This window comes from Melanotaenia boesemani, chromosome 24 (assembly GCF_017639745.1).
Source record: "Melanotaenia boesemani isolate fMelBoe1 chromosome 24, fMelBoe1.pri, whole genome shotgun sequence".
Lineage (NCBI taxonomy): Eukaryota > Metazoa > Chordata > Actinopteri > Atheriniformes > Melanotaeniidae > Melanotaenia > Melanotaenia boesemani.
The window spans coordinates 23,988,704-24,000,151 of record NC_055705.1 but is presented as its reverse complement, the minus strand read 5'-3'; the positions used below and the strand labels follow the sequence as shown (position 1 = coordinate 24,000,151).

Sequence of the window (11,448 nt, the reverse complement as noted above, 5' to 3'; positions counted from 1 at the left end):
GTTGCGACCTCTATTGGAGCAAAATACATTTTAAAGAAACTATACTCATCAGGCACAAACATTTTAGTTCTTTTTACCAATGATTAATTGTTCTACTCTGGTTTATTGTTGTAGAAATGGACAGTTATGAGCGACACGGCGGCACCTGCCTGTGCTGCTTTTACTTAAAACATGATCCAGGGATCACACATATGACTGTCTTCTGAAATTAAAAATGAAAATTATAAAGGCTGTAAGCACCGCTGGGACTGGGGGAAATAAGTTGCAGACACAAAAGTCCTGTCTACTTTAAAGCCCCAGTGTACAAGAATTACTCCCATCTAGTGGTGTGCTCGTATATTACAAGCCACCGAGTAGAGCTCTACTGGAACCTCACCGTTTAAGAGCGTTATTACAACTACAGATGCTGCGGAGAGTCATAAATGTGAAGTTTGAGTGTCCCGTCAGGTGATGAGAATGATACATAATTCTGTTTTTTAATTCAGATAAGTTACAAGCATGCCCTCCATGTATTTGGTACCAAGCTACTGCTAATAGCTAACGTTATCGTGTCAAGTCGTTTTTCGTGACTTGCAGAGTCAGATATCATCTGATGAAGGGAGAGGAAGCAGGGCCAGTGGACCTGTCGGCGCTACGAGGAAGATCCCGCGCTCTTAACGTTACTCTGTGTTTAATAACTTTTATACCATGGTCTGTGTGAATGCTCAATTCTGATTGGCTGGAGGGTGTCCATTAAAAAGTGATAATGTACACCTATGAAAGACGTTCCATCAAATAGACTTATTGTTGTAAATTATTGCACTGACTAAACGGTAGTTGGTAACCATGGCAACAGAAATTCAGACGCTGGGCAGCAGACGCGGCAGATCACGTCCCAACCAGCAGCGGTCAGGGTCCACATACGTTAAACCAGCAGCGGTCAGAGTCCACAGACGTTAAACCAGCAGCGGTCAGGGTCCACAGACGTTAAACCAGCAGCGGTCAGAGTCCACAGACGTTAAACCAGCAGCGGTCAGAGTCCACATACGTTAAACCAGCAGCGGTCAGAAGTCCACAGACGTTAAAAACCAGCAGCGGTCAGAGTCACAAAACGTTAAACCAGCAGCGGTCAGGGTCCACATACATTAACCAGCAGCGTCAGAGTCCACATACGTTAAACCAGCAAGCGGTCAGAGTCCACATACGTTAAACCAGCAGCGGTCAGAGCCCACAGACATTAAACCAGCAGCGGTCAGAGCCCACAGACGTTAAACCAGCAGCGGTCAGAGTCCACAGACGTTAAACCAGCAGCGGTCCAGAGTCCACAGACGTTAAACCAGCGGCGTCAGAGTCCACAAACGTTAAACCAGCGGCGGTCAGAGTCCACAAACGTTAAACCAGCGGCGGTCAGAGTCCACAAACGTTAAACCAGCCGGCGGTCCAGAGGTCCACAAACGTTAAACCAGCGGCGGTCAGAGTCCACAAACTTAAACCAGCGGCGGTCAGAGTCCACAAACGTTAACCAGCGGCGGTCAGAGTCCACAAACGTTAAACCAGCAGCGGTCAGAGTCCACACATGTTAAACCAGCAGCGGTCAGAGTCCACAAAAGTTAAACCAGCAGCGGTCAGAGTCCACAAACGTTAAACCAGCAGCGGTCAGGGTCCACAAACGTTAATACCAGCAGCGGTCAGAGTCCACAGACGTTAAACCAGCAGTGGTCAGGGTCCACAGTCATATAGCAGACGCTTTTATCCAAAGCGACTTACGTCTGAGAGGAAGAACACAAGCATGAATTCAAACGGACGCCATCATTAAGTGGAAGTCAGACGTCTTCCTCTGACACGGCGTTGACTGCATCTCCACCTGCTGCCCTCCTCCACCTTTCTGACCTGGGGGATGACCACGCCATCCCCACCACATAAAACCTGTTCTAGTTTTCCCACGTAGTCCATCAGGATCTCAGCTTCACATTCTGGAGAAATCCGCTTCTTCCCTCTTTTTTCCCTCCCGAGCCGTCATGGAAACGATGTGATGAATATGTGTTACAGGCGTCCACCCGACCTTTTATAGCCTCCATGTGGGCGGGCAAGGCGCTCCCTCACGTCGCGCCGCTTTAGAGTTGGTTCTGAATTATAGGCGTGAGACGTGTGTGCGCACGGTTTGATAAATCAGGAACGTTTTTGTGCCGTGATTTCCTGTTTCTCTGCGTCGCCTCTGTAGTCGGCTTCGCTACGCTCAGGTTGATAAATGAGGCCCCTGATGAGCCAACAGGCTTCATTTGTATCAGGACGCCGTTGAGAGACGTTGGACATCCCGTCCAACAGGGTCACCTGTCACGTCAAAAGGATGGGCGGAGCTTTTGGAGGGAAGGTCATTAAAACGTCCATCCTGGCTTCCATCACCTCAGTGGCTGCGTGGAAGTAAGTCAAGAAACATGATCAGAAATCTGCTTCAGATGAAAGGAAACTCAGAGCCAGCTGGTCTTTGTTTTCAGGACCAAGCGTCCGGTCCGCTGCATCTTGGAGAGAGGCGAGGACATGCTGATCACTGGGGGGAGCGGCCATCCCGTCCTGGCTAAATACAAGGTAAACAGTCTGGATCCATCTGAAGACGCCAGGTTCCAGATCCATCGATACGAGCCGATCACAGCTAATTTTAAGCTTCCATCAGCTAAAACATCTGGATCTCAGTTTCTTCCTGAACTATATAAATATAAATGCTCCTTTTACACCTGCTCATGTTACTGACCTGTTACCAGTTAAACCAGTTAGTTGCTCCTCCAGGTGTTTTCTGCTTGTACCAGGTACTTTTCCAGCCTTTTGTTGCTCCTGTTCCAACTTTTTCCAGAAAAAAACCTTTTTTTTGTTTTTGCTGCATCAGATTCACTATCAGCTCGTATTTTCATCACATAGTGAAACGTCTCAGTTTCATCCTCTGATGTGTTGCTGATCTGCTGCTGGGGATAAATTATGGGTTGATGAGACGGCGCTTGTATTTTACTCAGCGTTGCTGGTTTGTATAAACGTGACCGGAGCTGAGCGGTCCTGCTGGCTGAGCTGTGTTTGTTTCAGGTGGGTTTTCTGAACGATGGGAGGGATCATAGCTGCAGATTTCCAGTACTACCTTCAACGCTGGATGCGCTGTGGATGAATCCGTTCTGGTAGGTGAAAAAGTCGACCTTGCTCACGACAAAAACATTAAATGCAGCCACTGATTTTCCATGCTTCTCGCAGGTCGCTTAGAAGATTCTGCTTCACATAGACAGCGCTTACAGCATCCCGAACCTGCGAGGCCGTGCAGCCGCCTGCAGAGACCAACCTGCCTCCAACGGTGCATTCAGGGGCTTCGGCGTGCCGCAGGGCCTCCTGGTGGTGGAGAACATGATCAACGACGTGGCTCTGGTTGCTGGGGACGCCCTGCAGCCCCAGGTGGTACCTTCAGCTGTTTCATATATACTAAACTTCATACATAGTCCATAAATAAATACAAATAAATTAATGAAAAGATTAACTTATTTAATGAAACTTATTTATTTAATTTATTCATTACTATTATCAATATTCATTTATTCAGTTTATTAATAGTTAATGTTAATTAATAATTATAATCGTATAAATTAAAAAAGTCTTAACATAAATGAATAAAGTGCAGATTTTCAATGAATAACTTATTTAATGACACTTAATGATTTATTTTATATATTCCATATTTATTTAATTATTTGATAGAGAAATTTTATTTGTATAGTTTGTAGAGTTTATAGCCGGAGCTGATTCTCAGCTCCGGCCCTGGTTGGGCCGTTTTTAAAACCGCTTTAAATACAATCATACATGACGAAACCTGTATAAGGCTTCACCCATACACACACTACAATAAATCCTTCATTGTTTCATTCACACACACTGTGGCTACAGTTTTGGTTTGTTTTCAGCCAAGACGTAAACCTAAAGGCTCTAAACTCAGATGTGGTCCTGAGTTCAGACGGTGATGAATTCCACAGCTTTGCATGTTTGGACGAAACTGTAGACGGACCAGATGGAGCTCTGCAGGGTGGAAACTTCTATTTCTGGTTGGTAGAAGCTTTTAGTTCTGTTGGTGGAAACTTCTAGTTCTGGTTGGTGGAAGCTTTTAGTTCTGGTTGGTGGAAACTTCTAGTTCAGCTTGGTGGAAGCTTTTAGTTCTGGTTGGTGGAAGCTTTTAGTTCTGGTTGGTGGAAACTTCTAGTTCTGGTTGGTGGAAACTTCTAGTTCAGGTTGGTGGAAGCTTCTAGTTCTGGTTGGTGGAAGCTTCTAGTTCTGGTTGGTGGAAGCTTCTAGTTCTGGTTGGTGGAAGCTTTTAGTTCTGGTTGGTGGAAGCTTTTAGTTCTGGTTGGTGGAAGCTTCTAGTTCTGGTTGGTGGAAGCTTTTAGTTCTGGTTGGTGGAAGCTTCTAGTTCTGGTTGGTGGAAGCTTCTAGTTCTGGTTGGTGGAAGCTTCTAGGTTCTGGTTGGTGGAAGCTTTTAGTTCTGGTAGGTGGAAGCTTTAGTTCTGGTTGGTGGAAAGCTTCTAGTTCTGGTTGGTGGAAGCTTTTAGTTCTGGTTGTGGAGCTCTAGTTCTGGAGGTGGAAGCTTCTAGTTCTGGTAGTGGAAGCTTTTTGGTTGAACAATGACCCTGTTGGACTTTGTGGCTGAGGGCCGGGCCCCTTGCTGTCATGCAGGACGATATAAGTGAGAATATTCATAACATGCACGTGTAGGAGGGCGGCCTGGTCTGGGATATAGTGGCTGATTAGGATAAAACCTTTTATATTACTTTGTATTGTTTTCTTAGTGTTTATCAAGTTTCAGTTGGGGGTCAAGGACCAACCGGAGATGTGTAAATTCTGCTACAGATTTTATGTTTTCACTTTGAAAATGTATTTGGAACTTTGTTCTACATTTTGTTTTCCAATAGAAAAACTTATTTTGTTATTATTAACCCTAACGTCTGAATTTTTCCTCAGATCCGTGAGGCCAACATGTACACGGGGCCGTCCGCCACCCACTACAGGATGGAGGTTCAGCCCGGAGAACATGCTGCGCTGCTGGGAGGACTGTAAGGTCCGGAGTGACTACAATGCTCGGCGCAGAGCCGTCCACAGTTTAACCAGCACCACCGCTGGAAGAAGAGAGGGCTGTCCATCATTCCCATCAAATACGGGGTCGCCTTCGCAGAAAGCTTCTTGAATCAGGTCAGTCAGCTTTCCTCTGCAAGCTGGTTTCCACCACATGACAATAATAAGAGCTTTTTTCTTCTGTTTGTGAAAGGCTGCGGCTCTGGTCCACGTCTATAAAGATGGCTCTGTTCTGGTCTCTCATGGTGGGACAGAGATGGGTCAGGGCATCCACACCAAAATGCAACAGGTACTGAGACAAAGCAGACCAACGGGTGCCAGACTAAAACAGAAACCTGTTCAATACAATTGTTAATGAAAAACCAGCAAGAAGATCCTTCAACAGCGAGCAAAAGTTTAAGGGTTCATTACTTATTTTTTTCACTGGCAGAGTTTCCAGTACAGTCAGAAGTCAACTTCTTCAGTGTCATCGATGAAAACATAAAATTTGTCTGACTGTTCATGTGCTGACATCGACCAATCCGATGAAAGCTGTGGAGCTTTTTAAGGAGAAGAACTGATAATAAACATGATAAATAATCATGTTGTTGAATAAAAAAATGGGGATTTTTATGAGAGCCTGCAATCTGCTAGCATTAGCTGCTAACTTGGGAGCGCCGGCGGTTTTAGCATTAGTTGCTAATGTGGCAGTCTCAACGTTAGCTGTTAGAAAAAAAAGTGCAGCCTTTTCACTGTTTTAGAAACTAAAGGTAAATCAGCTACTTTGAAGTGGACATATCAGGCTTTAAATCCTCCCTTTTCACATGTAAATCATTAATTTATGGTCTATATAAAGTAGAACCTGCCCATGGCTTTTTCCTGTTATTCTAGCTCCACACACCCCTTGGTAACTCTGTTCTGAAGCACATCTTTAGAGCGACTCGTTTGGTCTCTTTAAATGTGAATGAGAGCATTTCATGCCCGCCTCCCTTCAGGTCGCAGAGAGTTCCACACCACCACAGTTCAGCCATATTTGTAGTTTGATAGAAGCTATACGATTATCTATCAGCAGAGAAACGTTTTACTTGCAAGTTTACTATTGATGTCAACAACAGAAAATGTGTCCTTCCAGCCTCACATGTTAGAGTCCTCCTCTCTCCCTTTCTGTTCGTCCCTCACTGATAAGTTCCCCAAACACTTCCATGTATTTTTCATCAGCCCATGCCGTCTCTACCAGGCTGTTGTCCCCCCCCCCAACACTACTTTTTTCACACATACCACAATTTGAAAAAGATAAGCAAAGCCTCGACATTGTTAAGGAGTTAGCTAAACGAAAGTGTCAAGAAATTCACTGAATGCATTTGGATCATGGTGTTCCATCCATGCCAAAAAAATATAGAACACAAGATAAGTCTTTATGCTGATGATGTATTACTTTTCCCTCCAGAACTCACCGACATTTCTCCCCCAGACAATCACACTTATTAACACATTCTCATCAATATCTGACTACTCTATTAACTGGTCTAAGACTATTGTTATGCCCATTAACTGTGACCTACAAAACATACCCAATACTACAATACAGTCTGGAAACATTAGATATCTAGGCATAACATTTCCCCCAGGTTATCAGAACTAACAAAGCTAAATTATGTCCAGCTACTTAAAGCAATAGAGGATGATCTCTCACGGTGGAGGCACTTAACCCATATCACTCATGGGGAGGGTTGCCACAGTTAAAATGATGGTTCCTATCTAAAGTAAACTACCTGTTTTCAATGATACCCACTAAACCATCCTCCAGCTGGTAACATACAGTAATACCTCGATATACGAGTTTAATTTGTTCCGTGACCTTGCTCGTATCTCAATTTGCTCATATCTCAAAGCAATTTTTCCCATTTAAATGAATTGAAATCCCATTAATCCGTTCCAGCTCGCAAAATTCCTCTCCAGTTGTTGATTTTCCAGCTTTAATTCAATAGACATCATCTTCTTCTTATTCACAGCACTGTCCTTTACACTCATCTTTCTTAGGACCCATGGTTTAAATGTGATAAAATTGTACTGTACGCAAAATAAAAAGCACAAAATACAAGCACAAAATACGAGCACAGCTTTTCACAAGTGTTAACAAAGCGAGGTACACAAACACTAACCGAGTGAGAACGCGAGAAGCTGAGGTGGGAGAAACAGAGCACACGTTGTTGTTGTGGGTCTTTGTTCGACGCCGTCAGCTCGTATCTCAAAAAATTTGTATGTCAATGCACTCGTATCTCGAGGTATCACTGTATATCCAGATTGCTATGGAAAAACAAGCCATCACGTATCAGTCTAGAAACTTTAGACTGCCGTCCTCTGGATGGGTCCGGGGTGGTCCTTTGTGGTGGGGGGGGTTTGGGTTGGTGATCCAGGATTGGTGTTGATGGCCCGGGTCTCTGGTCCGCCCTAGTCTGCCTCTAGCCTCCGTAGAGGCGTGGCTTCATCTCTGATCCTCCTCATTCCTCATCCTCTGCATGCTGACTCAGCACTGAGGTGTCCAGTTTATACACTAACAGATGCTTTGGTTCAGGTGTGTGTGTTTCTGGTTCTTTGGTTGTTGTTGTGATACATGTTGTTGCTGTCTTGGTTATTTTGTAGGAACTCCTGATGATTGTCTGCTTAGTTTACCTGTAAAAGCTGTAGGAAATTCTCTGTTGTGTTTCTGTACAGGTGTAGCAGCTGCTTGTCTGCTGTTAGGTTGGATTGAAGCTCGTTGCTTCTATCTGCTGGATCTTTGTCTCCTCTTCCTTTTCCTACTTTCCTTTTACTTATTCTACTTTTTTCTGTCCCCTTCAGTCAGGACCAGCAAGATTACATAAATTCCATAATTCAAAATAAATATATGAGAATAAATAAATAAATCAGATCATCAAGAGGAGCCTTATACCCATGAAGCTCCTCTTGATAAAGTAAATGTTTTCGGCACAACATAGCCAGACCATCATTGTGCCGCCACCATGCTGAATAGGGCAAGGTCAAATAAAATAAAAAAAAAGAAATAAAGGTACTTTTGTTCCTGTTTGTTGTGAGGTTGCGAGCCGGGAGCTTCACATCCCGTCCTCTAAGATCTACATCAGTGAAACCAGCACCAGCACGGTTCCCAACACCTGTCCTTCAGCTGCTTCCTTTGGCACCGACGCTAACGGCATGGCGGTCAAGGTGAAGGCTGGTTCTTGCAAGTTTTCACTTCTGTTATCAGTATTATTATTGATAATATTCTCTTCTTTTTTCCTCCATTAGAACGCCTGTGAGACTCTTTATCAACGACTGAAGCCGATTAGGGAGAAAAACCCCAAAGGATCCTGGGAAACTTGGGTATGGTTGGCTAAGGAAATGAACATCTCAGGGTTTCTAACATTTTAAAAAAGCATGTGTGCTTCCTCTGATGGCAGGTCAGAGCAGCTTTCTTTGAGAAGATCAGCTTATCGGCCACAGGATACCACAGGTAGGTCTAAATGCTACGCGGCTGAACTGTTCATGAAGGAAGAAGCGGTGAACAGTGTCTCCTCTGCATCCTCAGAGGTCCGGACCTTTAATGGACTGGGACAAGATGGAGGGCCAGCCCTACGCCTACTTCGTGTTTGGAGTGTGTTGCTCTGAGGTGGAGCTGGACTGCCTCACAGGAGACTACAGGGTCCAGACTTTTCCCCATCTTTCCTCTCATTATTAGTCTGCTTGTTGTAGACGGAGTGACATTCCTCTTTTCCTGCTACAGACGGTGAGACTGACATCGGGTCGACATCGGCAGAAGCGTGAATCCGTCTGTGGACAATCGGCCAGGTGGGACCAAGGAGGGGCCACGAAAGAGACATGTTACCAAACAAACATTCAATGAATACTTAAACCGATGAAAGGAGCCACAGAGGCCTGAAAAAGAGCCACTTCAGACCACATCATGGTTTCCTGGACAGAGGTGTCCATCATCAACATCGGCCAATCGATTTCAGGTCCTCAAAGGACCTGAAAGTGTAAGTAACATTTTAAATTTGACACTGCAGAAAAACACCAACAATGCATCAAAATCAGTAATGTTCCATGTTTAGTATATTTAAAGATGTTCTTTAAAAAGGAAACCCTCATCTGCCCAACATGTTTATTAATGGAAAATGATCAAATTAATGTGAATTCATAAAACATTGACATCATGTAATCAAACTGGCATTTAAAGGGTTAAATAATTTGAATCATTACATATTTGGTCATTTTTTAAGGACTAAAGTTGACTGAAATATTTTCAGCAAAAAGTGGGAATAAATATGAATTTGTAATGTTTATTAGTAGTTTTGTGACTGAGGACTATTAAACTGTTAACTAACCATTCAATAGTCCTCAATGATGGTTTTATTTGCTCCATGGATTAGTAAAGCCCACTATCATCTGCATAAAAACAGGCCTATTCCTTCCATCCCTAAATGGAAAAACTCAAACTAAAACAATCCCTAAAACTCGGACCAAACTGTGGAGAGGCTGTTTAAAAATGTATTAATGACATGTTTTTTTCCTTTATGCTTTCTGCTCTCTCCTAATGTTTTAACCTCAGGTGGAAGGAGCATTCATGCAGGGTTTGGGACTTTACACTCTGGAGGAGTTGAAGTTTCCCCTTCTGGGCTCCTGTACACTCGAGGTCCATCTCAGTACAAGATTCCAGCCATCTGTGACGTGCCGCTTCGGCTCAACGTCTATCTGCTGCCAAATTCACACAACCCCCACGCCATCTACTCCTCAAAAGTCAAGCGCCATGGTGGGAGCACGAGTTTTAAAAGCACCTTTGTTGTGTACACACCGTTGGATGAACCTTATGTCTGTTTGGTTCTGCAGGGGATCGAGAACCCGTCCTCTTCCTCGGCCAGCTCCGTGTTCTTTGCCATTAAAGATGCAGCGGCGGCGAGCTCGATCAGAGTCCGGTCTCATTGGCCCGTTTTCCTCTAGACAGCCCTGCGACTCCGGAGAAGGCCTGCCTGGCCTGCGCCTCGCCGTTCATTTCAGAAGGTGAGTGGAGCGTCTCGACCATGTGGGAGATTAATCCAGATATACGAAGAGAAAAGCCCAGAGAAGTAATGTTTAAGGGTGAAGAAGAATTTTTACTAAGCTCGTTTAATAAGTTTTAACCCTTAAAACTCCCCCCAAGGTCTATCTGTTCTATCATCATCATCAGTGTCTCAGGAACGGTCGTAATGTAACTACACATACCTGATGACTCCGTTCTAGGTGGTTGCCTGTTGCTAAAGTGTGACTTAAGTGGAGCGAACTACCATGCCCCCTCCAAGACCTGAAGAGGGTGTAGTGCTGGTCCGCTGTTCCACGACCACTGAAGCTGCATTACGCTTAGCCTGCCGATACCCATGCAGCTGCCTCTGGAGTCCCACAGGCCAAATAGGCCTGATAGGGACTCCTTCTTCAGCTTGACGGCATCCCTTACTGCTGGTGTTCACCAACGAGTTTGGGGGTTACCGCCACGACAGGCACCAACGACCTTACGGCCACAGCTGCAGCTGGCCGCCTCGACAATAGAGGCACGGAACACTGCCCATATCGGACTCAATGTCCCCCCGCCTCACCCGGGACATGGTTGAAAGCTCTGCTGGAGATGGGAGTTGAAACTCTTTCTGACAGGGAACTTCTGCCAGAACGTTCCCAGCAGACCCTCCACAACACGCTTGGGTCTGCCAGGCCTGACCGGCATCCTCCCCCACCGATCTGAGCCAACTCACCACCAGGTGGTGATCAGTTGAGAGCTCCGCCCCTCTCTTCACCCGAGTTGTCCAGGACATGGCGGCCGCAAGTCTGATGATATGACTACAAAGTTGTGAGAAAAAAAACTGATTAATTGTTCAGCAAATAAAGACAAAGGGGTGTGAATCATTAGATAATTCTTCCTTGATAATCTAATTCTGACATAAAATGTGCATTAAAAATGACTTAACTTCTATTCTGTTTGTGTATTTTTGTCTCCAGATTCCAGCCAGTGAACCAGGATCCTTTAAACCATGGCCCTTAAACATCTGAAACTGGCTCAGACTTACTCTAAACTAATCTTTACTAACTAAAGTAGTTATTTTAGACTTTAATCCTGATTATTCAACCACTACATGAATCTTTACATGCAATATGTCTTAAATACTTAAATAATGAATAGTTTTATAATTTTTCATGCTTTCATATTTGGGCATATTTTCTATTCAGCAAGAGTACTGATAGTAAAATCTTTATAATCATCACAGCTAACAGATTGACATCTTGTGTGTTGATGCTCGTGCTTAATGTCTGTATTTTAATCACCTGACTGTTAATGAGAAAACATAACTCTGTTTTATAAAATGTTTTGTGATTGAACATAAACTGGAGCGAAAGTAA

At 44.3% G+C, this 11,448-nt stretch overlaps 1 pseudogene; it reads left to right on the top strand.

The window, feature by feature from the left end:
* Positions 1–8,810, top strand: part of LOC121635526 — a 30,580-nt pseudogene extending 21,770 nt beyond the window's left edge.
* The last annotated feature ends 2,638 nt before the right edge of the window (positions 8,811–11,448 follow it).